General features: G+C 41.4%; 1 pseudogene; it reads left to right on the top strand.

The window, feature by feature from the left end:
- The first annotated feature begins 14,188 nt into the window (after nucleotides 1-14,188).
- LOC127236014 (40S ribosomal protein S2-like) lies at nucleotides 14,189-15,115 on the top strand (annotated as a pseudogene).
- The last annotated feature ends 2,442 nt before the right edge of the window (nucleotides 15,116-17,557 follow it).

Genomic DNA, 17,557 nt, shown 5'->3' on the forward strand with positions numbered 1-17,557 from the left:
CCACTTCCTTTCCATCGCCCTCACAGGAAGGCTGATAAAGAATAAGCCTTGATGAATCTTGCTAAGTCACTGAGGAAATTAGACCCTCAGACATGCCTCTCAGCACCTAGTGGAATTAGAAGCTCCAGCATTGACTAATCAGGCGTATCGAGGCCCATGGGGGCCAGGCTTTGGGAATCGAGCACTGTCTCAAGAGGTCTGCAGAGGGGAGGGAGACATGCCAGTGTATAAACCAGAAGCTTACACACAAGTGACTGTGAGTGCAGGTGTGTTCAAGGACAGGTTCCCTCCAGTCATCTCTCACACATCCCTTCAGCTGTCTTTTTGTCTTTTAACCACAGAATAGGCGGAGGAAGTAGTCTAAACATAAAGCACTTCTCTGGTATGCTTGAGGCCCTGGGTTTAATTCCCAGCATCGTCCAATACACCACAGAGTGTGGGTTCTCTATTAGTATGATAGTGGTGGGGAGCTGGGGAGGTCTTTACTCCCATCCTCCAAGAACAGTACCCAGTGAGTTGTGCCAGACACACTTCACAGCTCACATGAGGTCCTGGCCTTATGATGCATGCCTGGGAAGTCATTTCTTATACAACTTGGCACCATTCCAGAGCAAAATATCCTTATAATTATAAAACAAAGATGTATTCTCTCTCTCTCTCTCTCTCTCTCTCTCTCTCTCTCTCTCTCTCTCGTGTGTGTGTGTGTGTGTGTGTGTGTGTGTTCAATCCCCTGGAGCTGGAATTACAGGTGATTGTGAGTTGCTTAACATAGGTGCCAGGAAATGAACTTCAGAGTTGCACATACCCCCATCATTCTTTGTACATCTCCTTACTGTCTGTCCTAACAAGGCATTCCAGGCCATTGTTTCCTCCCCACTGTCTGATGTCCTCAGACACCCTGCTCTGGATCACCATGGCTGCTATGCTCACTCTATCCCCCCACCCTGACCCCACCACAAGTGTCACACAGTCACTTGTGTGTAAGCTTCTGGTTTATACACTGGCATGTCTCCCTCCCCTCTGCAGACCTCTTGAGACAGTGCTCGATTCCCAAAGCCTGGCCCCCATGGGCCTCGATACGCCTGATTAGTCAATGCTGGAGCTTCTAATTCCACTAGGTGCTGAGAGGCATGTCTGAGGGTCTAATTTCCTCAGTGACTTAGCAAGATTCATCAAGGCTTATTCTTTATCAGCCTTCCTGTGAGGGCGATGGAGAGGAAGTGGAGCTACCTGCAGATGCTTGGAGCTCATTCCAATGCTTGTTTCTAACTCATTCCTACTGTCCCCTGGGATCAACAGATGCTAATGTTCTGGTCCTTCCATGCCCTTCAGGGGATCCTTATGAGTAACCCAGAAGGAAATTGTTGCCAAGTTTCTCAGGAAGATACTTGCAAACCCACCAGCTCTAAATGAGAGGTAAACTCTCATACCATACATTGTGTTGTGGGAATGTTCTCTATGACAACCCTTTCAATCGCCTTGCAGTTGAAGAAACTAACTCTAAAAGTTAAGACCCCCCTCTCCCAAGAAGGTATTCTTTGTTCAAAAACAACTTCAACAAGCTGCAATGCTGTGGCCTAGAATGGGCTCTGTGAAAACCTCTGTGGGATGCCCCCCATTATATGAGCTCAAGTAGAGAAGTCTGGGGGCACCAGGGCTCCTGTTCGCTCTCAATTCTAATCTTAGGCTGCGTAACTCATACCTGGAGGGGCATGAGAAAATTTTCTTCCATCATTTTCCACATTAATTTTAGAGACAGAATGTGTTCTGAACCCAGAATTCAACAATTTGACCAGACAAGCTGGCCAGTGAGCTGCAGAAATCCTCGGTTCCACCCCAAGTCCACCAGCACTATGATTATAAGTTTGACCCTTAGATGAGTGCCAGGGATGGGAACTTGGGTCCGCATGCTTGCTTTCAAGGTTCTTCAACTATCTCCCTAGCCTTAAGACAAATTCTTCATCCAGAGTGTGACCTGCTTGCCATTGGTTCTCTTACAGTCTGAAGCTCTAGGTCCCCATAATCCTTGTTTTAATCATCTTCCCTACCCTCCTTGATGGCAGGGGCTGGCCTGGTCTGTATTTCCTCTGAACAGGTCTGTAACAGGACTTGATTGTACAGGACTTACTTGGAATTTGCATGTATGTTTCCACTATGCAGGGCTTTTACAGGACTTGGGGTTCACAGCTTGTGCCATATCAAGCTGGGTTTGGTCATCCATCCTCAGTAGGCCAATTAAAAGAGCCAAATTAATAGTATGAAATAAGGAGAAGGATATTTAATGCATTCACCCTGGGAAGAAGAACAAAGAGACCCAGTAGCCCAGCCCCAGCCTGATTTTCTAAATCTTTCCTCAGGAGACAAGTTCCACCTTGGGATGCCTCAGGCTCCATTTTCTTTCCCAGCAGGAGATTCTAGGGGAAATTCTGTTTCTTGGGTTACCCTCTTTCAAACAGTCTGACACCAGAGAGAGGAGAACAAGTGTCCCTGTAGAATATATTCAGTCTGGACACACAGGCTGGCCCAGTGTGGCAAGTGTGGGTATTTTTGTGGTGAATAAATGCAGCTCGTAATGGGCCGGCCCTCTTTGGAGAAACCCCAGATAGTGCCATGTCCCGTCCCAGAGCTGTGTGTATTCATGCAGCCAGGGCACGGGAAGGGCTTCCATCCCAGCCCTCATAAAAACCCCAGTGATAAGCAGAGGAAGTGCTTGCTTCTGGAATCTGAACTGCTCTGGAAGGACCCTGGTGTGTGCTTGTGCTATGCAGCCACTTGTTGTACGAGGCAGAAGCTGCTGCAGGCTCTAAGGAATGTGTGTCCAGTATTTGGTGCTGAAAGGCCAGAAAGAGAAGCAGAACCCAGGAAGTGTCAGGGCAGCTAATTCTTTGTGATGAAAGGGTCTGTGTCTCCATAGACTACAAGGGATGTCAGGAGGGCAAGAATGTGGGGAGGGCCTGAGGGGAGGGCAGTGTACTTCACTGGTTCTCAAGGGATTATAACACCGTTTTGTTTTTGTTTTTGTTTTTCTCTTCTTAACTTTTCCTGTCTGATTTCCCTTAAACTATCACAACCTCTCCCCTCAAAAAAAAAAATCCACAAATGTAAATAAAGCCTCCAAGGTAGTGCCATCACTTGGGAGACACAGACCTTTGAGAAGTCAGGCAAGAAACTCACACGCTCCAATTTAGCAGAGATGGTTTGGAAGAACAAATTTCCAGAAGAGCTGGGGTTGTCACCTATCCTTGGAGAAGAAGGGAAAGTTTAAACTAATAAATGAAAATACCCTGACAGGCATGCCATCCATCCTTTTGGAACATGTATTAGTAAAAACACTAGAACTATTAGCTGAAGGTCTAGGGGCATTGCTTACACTTTGTCACTTACTGGTCCTGTTCAGAGAGAGAGATGGCTTCCCCTGAGGTTCTGCTTCTTTATCCTAGAATAAAGAAGTCAGAGACTGTACAAAAGACAAATGTGGCAAACAAGCAGTGTTATTGCAGCCACTTCTTTAAATCCTAGAGTTTAGGGTTAGAGAGCTGGCTCAGGGGTTAAGATCACTATCTGTTCTTCCAGAGGACAAAGGTTCAATTCCCAGCACCTGCATGGTGTCTCATAACCATCTGTAGCTTCATTTCTAGGGGATTCAGCATCCTGTTCTGGCATCTGGGGCAATGGGCATTTTCATTGTGCTCAAATACACATGCAAGCAAAACACCCAAACACATAAAAGATAGTGCTAATTATACTAGTTTTCTCCTATTTCTAACAATTAGTGGAAAAATCAGGACTTAGTTTTAGGACAACCTCAAACACAAGAGAGGAAGACAGGCTCACTCTGGTTAGCTGTCAGAAAGACAGCTGTGAGCGCCATGGCAGAGATGCACCAGCCTCAAGAGCTGGATTCAACTTTCCTACCTGCTGGAGACTATATCACCTGCAGAAATGAGAAAATGTTGACTCATGTCTTGTTTTCAAGCCAGGGTTTCTCTGTGTAGCCCTGGCTGTCCTGGAACTCACTCTTATAGACCAGGCTGTTCTAGAACTCAGAGAACCTCCTTCCTCTGCTTCCCAAGTGCTGGGATTAAAAGTGTGTGCCACCACTGCCTGGCTATGATGTTGACATTGACTCTTACTAGAACCACCAACCATGTGTTAGGTTAGTCATTCCGTTTACCAGACAGTTGCTCTGCTAATATTTCTTCTTTAGGTATTTTAAGAAACAACTTCAATATTTAATAAGAGTCTAAGTGGCCAGGTGTAGTGATACTGCCTTTGATCTCAACACTTGGGAGGCAGAGGCAGATGGATTTCTGTGAGTTTGGGGCTAATCTGGTCAATATAGTGAATATATATATATATATATATATATATATATATATGTATATATATATACACACACATATATATATATGTATATATATATATGTATGTATGTATGTATGTATTTCGAATGCATGATCCAGCTAAAACTCCCAGCAATAATGGAGAGGGTGCCTGAACTGGTTTTCTCCTGTAATCAGATTGGTAACTACCCTAATTGTCATCAGAAATACTCTGTCCAGTAACTGATGGAAGCAGATGCAGAGACCCACAGTCAAATACTGGACCAAACTCCTGGATTCCTCCTGAAGAAAGGGAAGAGGAATTGTATGAATCAGGGGGTCAAAGGTCATGACAAGGGAACCCATAGAGACAGTTGACCTGAGTTCATGGGAGTTCATGGACTCTGAACCAACAGCTAGGGTGCCTAGATGGGACCAACCTAGGCCCTTTGCACATGTGTGTGACAGTTGTATAGTTTGGTCTGTTTGTGGAGCTCCTAGCAATGAGATCAGGATCTACCCCTGGCTCTTACCCAGCTTTTGGGAACCTGTTCCCCATTCTGGGTTGCCTCGGGCAGCTTGGTCCTGCCTCAACTGAGGGTGCTATGTTTTGTTGACTTCCTTGTTGAACATATGAGGATGGGGCAGGTAGATGGGAGGCAAGGGCCTAGGAAACTGGGGTCAGTGTGTAAAATAAATGGGAACAAAACCTCACCATTCAATGTGTAAGTCACAGAATTGTGCAGCTGTCACCACTGTTACTTGCAGAGCTTTCTAGTCACCAAGGGAAGAAATCTCCCAGGCCTTCAGCAGGTGCTCTGCCCACACCTCCCTTGCTGACCTGCTTCTATCTCTTGAGGTTTAAATCCCCCCATTTGTGTTTTTAATTCATACCTATTTTTGTCAGTTTTTTTTTTTTTTAAAGATAATGTTGGATTTCAATTGTGAGGAAGTCTGCAGAGGGATATCTCTGTAAGAACTACATGCTGTCCTAGTCATAGTTATAGGACAGAGGAAGGGGGCAGCTCTTTCCTTCTGGATAAGGGCTTGCCACCGACGGAAGGGTCAGTGGCAAGGAGAGATAGACCAAGTGTTTTAAGTCAGTGGCATATTTATATGGGGTAACATCTGTAGGGGTGAGGGGACATTTGCAGGTGTGGGGTAACACCTGCAGGGATGGGTAACATCTTGGGGGGGGGTGAGTCTGCCATGGCTTGCAGCTGTCACAGAACAAAAGTATCAGGCTGGGGGGAAGGAGGACGAAAAGTTTCATTGTTTGGCCTTTGCTGGGTGTGAACAAAGAATGGTGAGTAGTGAGTAAAAGAATGTCAGGTAATCAAAAAACATACCCCAGGAACCTGCAGAGGTGGATGTGGGAGGGGTCTAGGCCAGCCAGAGGTGTTGGTCAGGAATCTAGGCTAATTCCCAGTAATAATCACACAATGCGAATTTACTGTGATGTTGGAGAAGCCACTGGAACTTTTCAACATGGCACTTTTCAAAGTAAGGTGGCCATGGCTAACATTTACAGGAGAAAAGGGGAGCAGGCTTGTCAGCTTTTGAGCTGGCTAGAGGCCGAGGGAAGCTTGGCTGCAGAGTTTCCTGAATCAGATTTGTCTGCAGCATGCCTGTGAGGCATTTGCTTGGTTACTAGCTTGATGAGGGGAACAAGCCAGTAAGCACTGTTCCTCCATGATTTCTCTTTCAGTTCTTTGAGTTTCTGTCCTGACTTTCCTCAACAGTGGATTGTCACCAGCAGATCTAAGCTGAATAAACTCTTTCCTCCCCCAAGTTGTATTTGTCTGCAGTGTCTGTTACAGTAGTAGAGATGCAAATCTATAACTGCTCTTTTCTGTGGAGCAAGGAGTGGCTGGCATCCCTTGTGGAAACAGATGGGTTGGTCTTGAGACATTCTCTGGCATTGGAAATGTTAGAGAAGGGGGATAACTTGAAGCAACCCTTCCTCTTTGCTTCCCTACTATTATCTTTCTAACATTCTCCACTCAAGAGTTGAAAACCCTAAAATCCATTTGGTAGATAGATGTTGAACCAGGCTGATTGCTTCTGGCTGATGTTAGGGATGTGACATCCAGGCATTGGAGAGCAATCAGAGTGACCCAGGTGGACATAGTTAAACTGCTACAGAACCATTCTATGTGATTGACTGTAAAAAGAGAAGACAAAATTAAGACAGCAGTTGAGTGTACAAGGTCCAGAGAGGAATAGCACCATGACTAAGATTATACTAGATCTGACCCATTTAACTATAAAGGCCCAGAGGTCCCAGTTTAAAGCCATCCACCAATGGGATGATACTGTTTAGTCTGATTTTGTGGACTTTGCAGACAAGACACCAGCAGAATTATCAATTATATACAAATACCAGTCTATTTATTGTTATAAAAAGCATGGGAATTGGAAAAAGCTTGATTTTATTAAAGCTGGGATGGCTGTGTTTTTCCATCTAGAATGTCAGTAGCCCATTCATAGGTTTGTTTGTAAAGCCTGGTCAATTGTCTGTTCTATATTATTATAAACTAGTTTAACTTTAATTATACATTCTTGCTGGATTAAGACCATATAAGTGGTCAAAATTAATCACTTCTCAAAAAACAGTTAAGGCCAGGTAAGGATCTGATTCTCAAAGAAGGACCCTCTGGATTCTTTGTTTGTTTTCCAAGACAGGGTTTCTCTGTATTGCTTTGGAGGCTGTCCTGGAAGTCACTCTGTAGACCAGGCTGGCCTCGAACTCACAGAGATCCGCCCGCCTCTGCCTCCCAAGGGCTGGAATTAAAGGTGAGCACCACCAACGCCCAGCACTGATGGATTCTTTAGCTACTGCTGCTTCTGCTTCTTTTTCCCCAGTAGTTCTATGGAGTACAGGCCACAAACATTGTTTGGCTTCACTCAAAAGAATGGAAGAATATTTCCTCTGTGTTGGCTTTTATGTTTGTAGAATGGACACTGATTAATGTCTACCCAGTGGGACTCATGGCCTCTTTGAACAAGAGGATGAGTGACTTAACAGCTAAGTCCCACAGGTCCGTGGGAATTAGTTAACCCTGGAGTGCAAAGGGCAAAACCCTTAACCCCTCTCTCCACATCACTATAGGACCATGACATCAGGCCCATGGGAATTAGTTATCCTTGGAAGGCAAAGGGCAAAACCATTTAACCTCTGTCTCCACATCCATACAGTACCTATGACATCAGACACACCAGTCTGTTAGTTTGAAGTCCTGTATAATATCTAGCTAAAGCTTGGACAGAAATGAAACACCTTTGAATCAATCCTGGGGAGAACTATAATCTGTTCTTGCAAGTGCCGCCAAGAGTAGATCAACAACGTATGAAAACTCAGTTTATTTAAGTAGAAGCTGAATTGAACTTTGAACTTAAGAAAGCTTCCATTGTTGCTTGCTTAGCTAGGTTTTGCAGCTTTCTTTCCAACTCTGGGAAAATGTGCAGCCATTTTAGGGCAAGGTCACATCACACAGAGGTTCTTCCCTAAAAGCACCTTCATGCTCACACACTTTTAGCACTTCCTCTTCTAATTTTGTTTCCTTTCTTGACACCATGAGACATAGTAATAGCAAGAAATAAATGTATCATCTAATTTTAAAAGGTACTAAATCCAAACAGAGTGTAATGCAGTAAGTTAGTATTGTCTGTCCATTGCTAAACTATTAGTCTTTGTAGGTCCCCAGGAAAACCCAACAGAAAACATAAGACACCAAAAGAACTTTGTGCTCTGTATAGTCTGTAGAACAATTTACCAATCTGTAAATCAAGTAAGTTTTGAATGCATACACATAGCAAATAGAGAGAAAATCACTGATGAATAGCAAACCATCAGATTGATGTATGCAACACCCAGCAGAACCAACTACAGAAGCCCTGCACACTGGAACGCTAGGGGTAGTATGATTTGAGACTTTTAGGCAGAGACCTCTCCTGCAGCCGCTTCCTATTAACCCCATTGTAGTACTTTGTACCACAGCTAATCAAAAGCAACCCCTGTTGAAAATATTTTTACCTCTTGGTGGCCCTCAAAGGCATTGTGCTTTTACTTTGTGCTATTTTCTTGTTCTCTTTTCTTCCTGTTACAGAGTCAGGAGCTTCCCTGACCAAGACAGGGAAGTCTTGAAAACACTTTGGGACAAATATGCTTAGTTCTGATGTGGGTAGTTCTAATCCTAGTTCCTGAGCCAGCTTTTCTGTGAGTTTAAAAGGCACATGGTAATTTACCAATATAGCACACACACATATACACATGTGCACACATGTACACACACATACACACCTGTACACACACACATGCACACATGTACACACACACATATATACACACACATACACACATGTATACATACACATATACAAACACACACACACACACACACACACACACACACAAACACACAAAAGGCATCTATTTCCCTTTATAACAGAAGATAAGCAAGTGGTTACTTTTCTCCTAAAGGATTAGAGCAGGGATCCAGTGGTGTGGGCTGGAAAAAGATATTGTTGGATACAGTGATGGGCTCAGAATATTTAGCAGAAGCAGAAAAAAAAAGTGTGGAGCAAAAGAGCCTTGAAGTGTGGTGGGGTAGAAAATACTCTGTGTTAGCTAGAGAAAAAGAAGGCCTGGAGATGCTCAGCACAGAGAGCAGACATTTGACCTGGTGGCACTGGCATCTCCAGTATCTGGCCTGAGTAGGCCACAAATGGCTGGGTTACTTTTGTTTGTCTTTTAGAATCTAGCAGACAGTTAGTATTCAGGCATCTGTACTGGCCTGCTCCTGGGGTTCTAACAAGATACACCCTCAGCTACAGCCACTAAGAGCACCACCTGTGCACATTCACTATGTTCCCTTTTAAGAGGGAGCTGCCCACCTCCCATTTCTTTCTCTCTCCCTCTCTCTCCTTCTCTTCCCTCTCTCCTCTCTCCTGCTGCTCCTGTCTCCAGAAGCCAGAGACTTCTCTCTTTCCTTTCCCCCTTTTATGATCCCTTTCCCTAGTTAAAACAAAAACAAACAAAAAAGCCCTTCTGCTTGAACCCTGTCACACAGCACCTTTCTCGAGTGCCACTTTTCTTAAATTACAACAGACACATTATATAAAGCTAAACGAGTCAACTGTGGAAGTTAGGTAATCAATCAATCATGGAGGTCTGGTATTACCTTCTTAGTCTGATATAGGGGAAGTATTGGGCTTGTTACATGGCAATAGTGATATCTAGAAAACATCACATGAGTATAGAAGAAGACCACCAAGGATGGTCCTTGCATGGGCAACACTGATTGGTACCCACTGGGGAGGGAGTGCTTGTTTGGTAAGTTAAGTGGGTCCAGAAAAGGGGGAGAGATCAGACAAATGTCTTTTTCAAGCCCCAGTTTATCTTCTGGAAATGGGTGAATTCATACAGCAGCACAGTGAACAGTGAATGGGACTCCAGAAGAAGTCAGAAGCTTATCAGGTCCAGGGAGGGAAAGGATAGGATTTCTGGTTATTACAAGAACCCAGGGAAGCGGGCATCAGAGTCCTGAGAGCAGGGTTAAAGCTCAGTAAAGAGGCAGGGCATCAGAACACCAAAGGTAGGTGATTGTAGATAAGGCACCAGAGTAAAGACAGGTTTTATAGGTTGTTATAAATGTCTTTAAAGTTGATCCTCTTAAGTAGTTTTTGCATTTTAGTCACACAAATGTTGTCACATACCCAAGAAAGTAATAGATTTTTCTATTAAAAATATGGAGATATTTCAAGATAATTTTGGCTTTGGGCCTGGAACTGTTTAACTATTTATACTTATTGTTAACATTTTGATAACACAGTTATGGTTTGTTGGTGTTTTAACATAGATGTAGTATGAAAGCATTCTATTTAATATTAAGTAAAGAACAATGTGTTTCAAAGAAGCAAAGGTTACTAGTAAAGGAGAGAGATATATAATTTATGTCAGAAGGGTTTAAATCAGGTATCCCTCAAAAAGGTTTAACTAAGGCAGGGGGTCTGCATAAACTAACAGTTGTCTCAGAAAAACTCTATTTTGTTTTTATCTGTAGTCTCAGGAGAATCAAGATTAGACATTTTTATTACTGAGGGATAACCCAATAAAATTTTAGTATCTTGTAAAGAAAGCAGTATTTAAGAAGTGCATGGACCTTTCTGTTTAAGCTGGAGCAAACCTTTCACAGGTCACCTAAGACATCCAGAAAACACAGATATTTGATTCATAGCAGTAGCAAAGTTACAGTTATGAAGTACTTTTATGGTTGGGAACCACTGAGCTAGAGAGGTCAAAATCTCTTAATGGCAGTTGTTTAGTATTACTCTAGGGGGAGAAGATCATAGGCACAATGAAATTGTGTATAATAGGTCATGTTTATAGACTTAAATCTTGTCCGGTAAAATAAGGTGATCAAACTGTGTGACTTAATCAATGATAAAACCTAAAAACAATATTTAGAGAAACCTAATAACATGTTTTAAATGTCTCATTTAGTAAAAGGATAAAGCAAAATCCTAGCTTTTACAAGCCAGTTTTTATAAACATTACTAACAAGTAAACATTTGGTGAACATTAGTAAGAAGAGATCAGTCATTAGGAAATCCTTACTGCTGTGCTTAAATTTCATTAGGATGTAACAGGATTCTGATCTCAGGCACTATAATTAGGTAAGCTAAAACTATATGGCAAGTATTCTTCATAGAGTTTATACAAATATTTTATATAAAAACATTTTCTTTTTGCCAGGCAGTGGCAGCACACACCTTTAATCCCAGCACTTAGGAGGCAGAGGCATATGGATCTCTGAGTTCAAGGCCAGCCTGGTCTACAGATTGAGCTCTGGGACAGCCAGGGCTATTCAGAGAAACCTTGTCTTGAAAAAAATGTTTTTCTTTTTCTTTCTTTTTTTTTTTTAGACATTTATCAACTCTGTGCTTTATATCTTTTTTAATTTAATGGTTTTATTTTGCATATAATAAGTTTTACATATAAGATACAGTTGGTTTAAAGGCCAATTGTGTTTTACAATTTAAAATTTAATAAAGTTTATTTGAAACACAGAAAACATATCATGGTTTAATAAGGATCAGGATAAACAAATAGGCCGAACAGATGTTTATTCAGGGAGAAATAACTTACAACATAGACAGATGAACACCAGCAGGTTCCACCAGTTGCTCTCCTCTCTGTGTCCCGCCAGCAAGAGAGTGCTCCCTGGCTCCTTCTCAGACCTCCTTCCACAGGTCACTTCCACCCCTGGCTCCACTCCCCACTGGGTGTAGTCAGTGCCACAGAAGCAGACAAAGTGAATATCTCACTACAATTCCCCTTTTAGTCTAAAGAAAACATTTAGGCTTAATACAAAACTATATACAAAACAGTGAATAACAAGTGTGCTCTAAGAAAAGGAAAATCAAGAACAAAACAACCTACATATCTAGTACTAGGGTGAAGGCATAACGGGGTTTACAATAGAGTTGTCCTAAGCTGGAAAACATAAGTCTAGTACCTAATATATCTAACTAGGAAGAGAGAATAATAGTTGTGGTAGTTTAATCTTCAACCTCATCAAGACCTGAGAAGGAAAACAATGATACTAGAGTAGACAGGAAGTGCAGATGGGCAACTTCCAAAAAGTGCAGCAAGGACAGAAACAGCATGCTACCTGGATAGTCACCCAAGGTCTCACAGCAACATTGGTACAACCAGTTTTGGCTAAGGCCAAGAGTACCTGACAGACCACAACAACAGCAGGGAAGTAGAAAGGCTGTCTTACCCTGACTTGGCAAGGTTCAGCAGTCTTCTATATTTGTCTCCTGCAAGCAGATAGGACTGCATGTCCAAATCAATGGTCAAGGTGGGGGGCAGTTCTTTGCCAAGAGGCCATTAGCTGAGGCAAGAATGAACTCCAGCAGGAGCAACAACAGTGTCCAACATATTTTCGGGAAAGTGCACAGTGCTCTCAGGAACAACAGTGTCTCATGTCAACAGAGTGCTAATTAAAACATCTAAATGCCATGTTCTGCATGTTTATGAAGTGACTAAAGATTAAGCATCTATGTCTGACTAATTTCATAGATAAAGGAAACATGGGTGAAGATAATCTGTAAAACTCAGGAACTTAGCTAAAAAAACTGATTGAAACTTCCCTGAGTAAAGCAGGGACAAAAAACTAAGCAATATAACTATGTGCTTATATATACATATAAATCACTAAAACAGAGGTAGAGTAGAAATGTCTAGACAAGAGGTAGAACTATAAAGGGCAGCATGATAAAAAAATATCCTAAATTGTATCAACATAAAAAAAGTCTTGAACATAAGTAAATGTATACATACATAGATTATGGTAAGGAATGTGCATAAAACATCATAAATGGAAAGATCTTACACAATATGACAAAATATAATATACAATTCTTCCGGGAAGGGAATATAAACTTAATTTTACATAGGTTACCACATATAAGAATATAACAATGTAAGCTACATAATACTAATATCTCACTATTACTAAAATAATTCACAAGAAGATAGACTAATCTACCTATATCCCATCTAAACCATACCTTTCCCAACCATACCCTATCCCTATCTAAAAGAGATACCCACCTTCCATACCCAACCCTAAGTAAAACCAACCCAAAGAAGAAGAATATTATCCCTAAATTCCAAGAGTAGGGAAAGGGGGCAATATTATCTTTACATTTGTCATGCTAAAATGGGACAATGATTGCTCCATGGGATCCTGTAGGAAAAAAAATTTAGCAACCAAATTTCTCGACAGGACTGGCTGTGACATATATAGCTAGTCACTGTGTGGCAGGAAATGCTTGACTAGAGTTCTATCTGAAACTCTGGCCAAGGTGTAATAAGAAGGTGCATCAATATAGTTAGCTAGTCAGGAGTTGTCTCAAGCAAAACAGTCTCAAACCAGTTTTAGGATGATGTTTGTAGTCCAGATGCATTAGGTTGAGTCAAGTAGAAATGTTGAAGTGTGGCCCCATCTTCTTTCTAGAGAGTTCAAAGATTGCTGTTAGGAATTGTTATTATTACTTGTGGAAAACTTAAACATAAATATCAAAGTAAAATTTTCAAGTTTTAAGGTATGCATTATGGAAAGGCAACAATAAGCATTAAAACGTATATGAGAAAATTAGGATTTCAGAGAGAAAATTGCCTACAAGCAAATGAGTCCCCAGATTTTGTTTTCTTCTGCCTTACACCAATTAGCTTCTTGATATAAGGCAGAAACCATGAATTTAATCTTAAAAACATGCTTGAATTTAGAGAAGGAAAGTCAAATCCACCTCCAAAGCCAGTATTGGTTTACATGAATTGGGACTAGAGGAATACTAGATAGTAAAGAAAAATAGATTTCGTTATAGAAATAGTTTACTAGAATTGAATATTTTTACCATAAATCAGATTCCTCTTCATTAAGTGATTGTTTCTGGAGAGCTATCTTCTCTTCTGTAGGTACCTACATGTTTAGTGTCTTTTGGCTGTTTGAAGATAGGTGTTCTCTGTTACCCTGTAAGGACAAGAACAGAACACTTCCCCTACTTTTGAGAGGTCTCTGCACATCTCATGGGAACCAATTTGTTGGATGACTTGCCATTTCTCTTCATTAAGATGTTTCTCTTGTTCAACTCAGATCTTGATCAACTTAGATGTATCCATAGCTTTTCTTCTCCTGTAGATACAAATGTGAAACCCCTACCCCAACACATATCCTGGTTTCCATACTGAGATCAATACATCCTTGATAGAAGTTTTTTCTATTGTCCAGTGTCTTTCTGCAGCTGTTTTTCCTTTTTCACTAGCATTAAGAAAGTTTAATGTTGCTTCTTCTTCTACTTCGGGAAAACACCAAATGGCGGATGACGCCGGTGCAGCGGGAGGGCCCCCCGGAGGACCCAGGGGCCCAGGATTAGGAGGCCGCGGCGGCTTCCGCAGAGGCTTCGGCAGCGGCCTCAGGGGCCACGGTCGTGGTCGAGGCCGTGGCCGTGGTCGAGGCCGTGGGGCTCGTGGAGGTAAAGCCGAAGACAAGGAGTGGGTCCCTGTCACCAAGCTGGGCCGCCTGGTTAAGGACATGAAGATCAAGTCCCTGGAGGAGATCTACCTTTTCTCTTTGCCCATTAAGGAATCCGAGATTATTGACTTTTTCTTGGGGGCATCTCTTAAGGATGTGAGGTTCTAAAGATCATGCCAGTACAGAAACAGACAAGGGCTGGCCAGCGGACCAGGTTCAAGGCTTTTGTCGCTATTGGGGACTACAACGGTCATGTTGGTCTCGGTGTTAAATGCTCCAAGGAGGTAGCCACAGCTATCCGAGGGGCCATCATCTTGGCCAAGCTTTCCATTGTCCCTGTGAGGAGAGGCTACTGGGGGAACAAGATTGGCAAGCCCCACACTGTTCCATGCAAAGTGACAGGCCGCTATGGCTCTGTGTTGGTGCGTCTCATCCCTGCCCCCAGAGGCACTGGCATCATCTCTGCTCCTGTGCCCAAGAAGCTACTGATGATGGCCGGTATTGATGACTGCTACACATCAGCCAGGGGCTGCACTGCCACCCTGGGCTACTTTGCCAAGGTCACCTTTGATGCCATCTCTAAGACCTACAGCTACCTGACCCCTGACCTCTGGAAAGAGACTGTGTTCACCAAGTCTCCTTATCAGGAATTCACTGACCATCTTGTGAAAGCCCATATCAGAGTCTCTGTTCAGAGGACCCAGGCTCCAGCTGTTGCCACCACATAAGGGGTTTTATACACGAAAAATAAAGTGAATTAAGTCTGTTTAAAAAAAAAAAAAAGAAAGTTTAATGTTAATAAAGCATTATGTAATCTGTGTTAGGTGTCTTGGTTCCTCCTGCCTGTTTATGGAGCATTTCTTTTAAAGTACAATTGGATCTCTCAACTGTTGCTTGTCCTGTAGGATTGTGTGGTATACCAGTTATGTGTTTTATGTTATAATACTCAAAAAACTGTTTCCATTTACTGGAGACATATGCTGGAACATTGTCAGTTTTTATTTGTGCAGGTATGCTCATAATAGGTGTGTGATAACAGAATTAGCCTTTTCAGAGCTTAGAATAGTGGCCCATTGAAACCCTGAAAATGTATCTATAGTGTTATGTAGGTATTTTAATTTTCCAAATTCTGCAAAATGAAATACATTCATTTGCCATATTTCATTCCTATTTATACCTTTAGGATTACTGCCTGGTGGTAAAGGAGTTGGGTTATAGAATGAGCAAGTAGGACATTTCCTTACTATTTCCTTGGCTTGTTGCCAAGTGATAGAAAAATCCTTTTTTAATCCTTTGCTGTTCACGTGGTGTTTCTTATGAAACTCTAAGGTTTCTAGCACACTTCCTATCAATAACTGATCAATTTCATCATTTCCTTGTGCTAGAGGACCTGGCAGACCCGTATGGGATCTGATGTGTGTTTTATATATATAGGATGAGTCCTATTTCTGATAGTATCTTGTAACAGTATAAACAATGAAGTTAATTCTGCATCATCGGGAATAAATTCTGCAGTCTCAATGTATAAGATGACTCTCTCTGCATATCGAGAGTCAGTAACTATATTGAGGGGTTCTGTAAAATCCATAAGTACCATTCTGCCTTTTGTACAGAATTGTAAGGGCTTTGAACCACTTTACTTATTTTTCCTGATTTATATTCTGCCTTACCTGATTTGTTTGTGTCAGTGTAGAATGTATGAACTCCAGAGATAGGTGATTTTCTTACAATGCATGGAAGGATCCAAATTGTTTTCTTTATGAATTTGATTCTTTTTACTTTTGGGATAATTGTGGCTAATCATTCCCAAAAAATTACTGCATGCTCTCTGCCAATATTCATTATCTTTCCATAAGGAGGAAATTTCCTCATTAGATAAAGGTACTATAATTTCTGCTGAGTCTTGATTTACCTTTTATAATCAAGTCAGAGATCTTTTCTATATATGTTTTTAGTTTTTTATTCTGTTTATGTGGTAGAAATATCCATTCTAATATGATATCTTTTCTCTGCATCAAAATCCCTGAAGATGGTAATATAACCAGAATACAGTTTAGTTTTGGATCCACATGGTCGACATGTGCTTCTAGTATCCTCTTTTCTACTTATTTTAATTCCTTTTTAGCTTCAGCTGATATTATTCGTGGACTATTCAAGTCCTTGTCGCCTTTTAGGGCCATTTTCAAGTTTTTCAAATCATGCCCTTCTACTCCAATAATGGTTTACAGTTGAGAAATCTCTCCTAGTAATTTTTGAAGATCATTAAGTGTCTGGTAGTGATCTCTCCTGATTTGTACTTTTTGTAGTCTAATTTTCTGTAGACCTATTTTATATCCTAAGTAGTTGATAGAACCTCCTTTTTGTATTTTCTCGGGTGCAATTTATAATCCCCAGTGAGGTAAAACTTCCTTTACTTTCTCAAACATATTTTCTAATATTTTTACTTTAGAGTCAGCTAACAATATATCATCCAAGTAATGATAGATTACGGATTGTGGAAACTGTTTACGAATTATTTCCAACCATTTTTGAACAAAATATTGGCACACGGTGGGGCTATTTAGCATTCCCTGTGACAAAACCTTCCATTAATATCTCTTCACTGGTTGAGAATTATTTTAATTAGGTACCATGAAGGCAAATTTCTCCTTATCTTGATCTTGTAAAGATATAGTGCAAAAGCAATCCTTTAAATCAATAAATATAATAGGCCGTTCTTTAGCTATCAAAGAAAGCAAGGGAATTTCAGGCTGTAGAGAGCTCATTGGCTGGATAACTTTACTGATGGCTCTCAGGTCTGTAAGCATTCTCCATTTCCCAGATTTCTTTTTGATAACAAATACAGGAGAATTCCAAGGGCTGGTTGATTCCTCGGTATGTCCAGCATTTAGCTGTTCCTGAACCAGGTTTTTTTTTTTTTTTTAAAGCTTCTAAATTCTCAGAGGTCATAGGCCATTCCCTACCCAGACAGGTTCATCTGTTAGCCATTTTAAGGGTAGGGCTTTTGGTTCCTCTGTTTGTTTGGCACTTGTATTCTGTTTTTGTACAGCCTGGAAATTTGGTGTCTGTCTTGTATAGTACTTTATAGTATTTTTTCCACAATCATGAGGTCGTGTATGGTTTCTATGTAATACTGGAGGAATGTTAATCTGTGTATTCCATTGCTGTAATAGATCTCGACCCCATAAA

The sequence above is a fragment of the Phodopus roborovskii genome, unplaced genomic scaffold (genome assembly GCF_943737965.1).
Source record: "Phodopus roborovskii unplaced genomic scaffold, PHOROB, whole genome shotgun sequence".
Taxonomy (NCBI): Eukaryota; Metazoa; Chordata; class Mammalia; order Rodentia; family Cricetidae; genus Phodopus; species Phodopus roborovskii.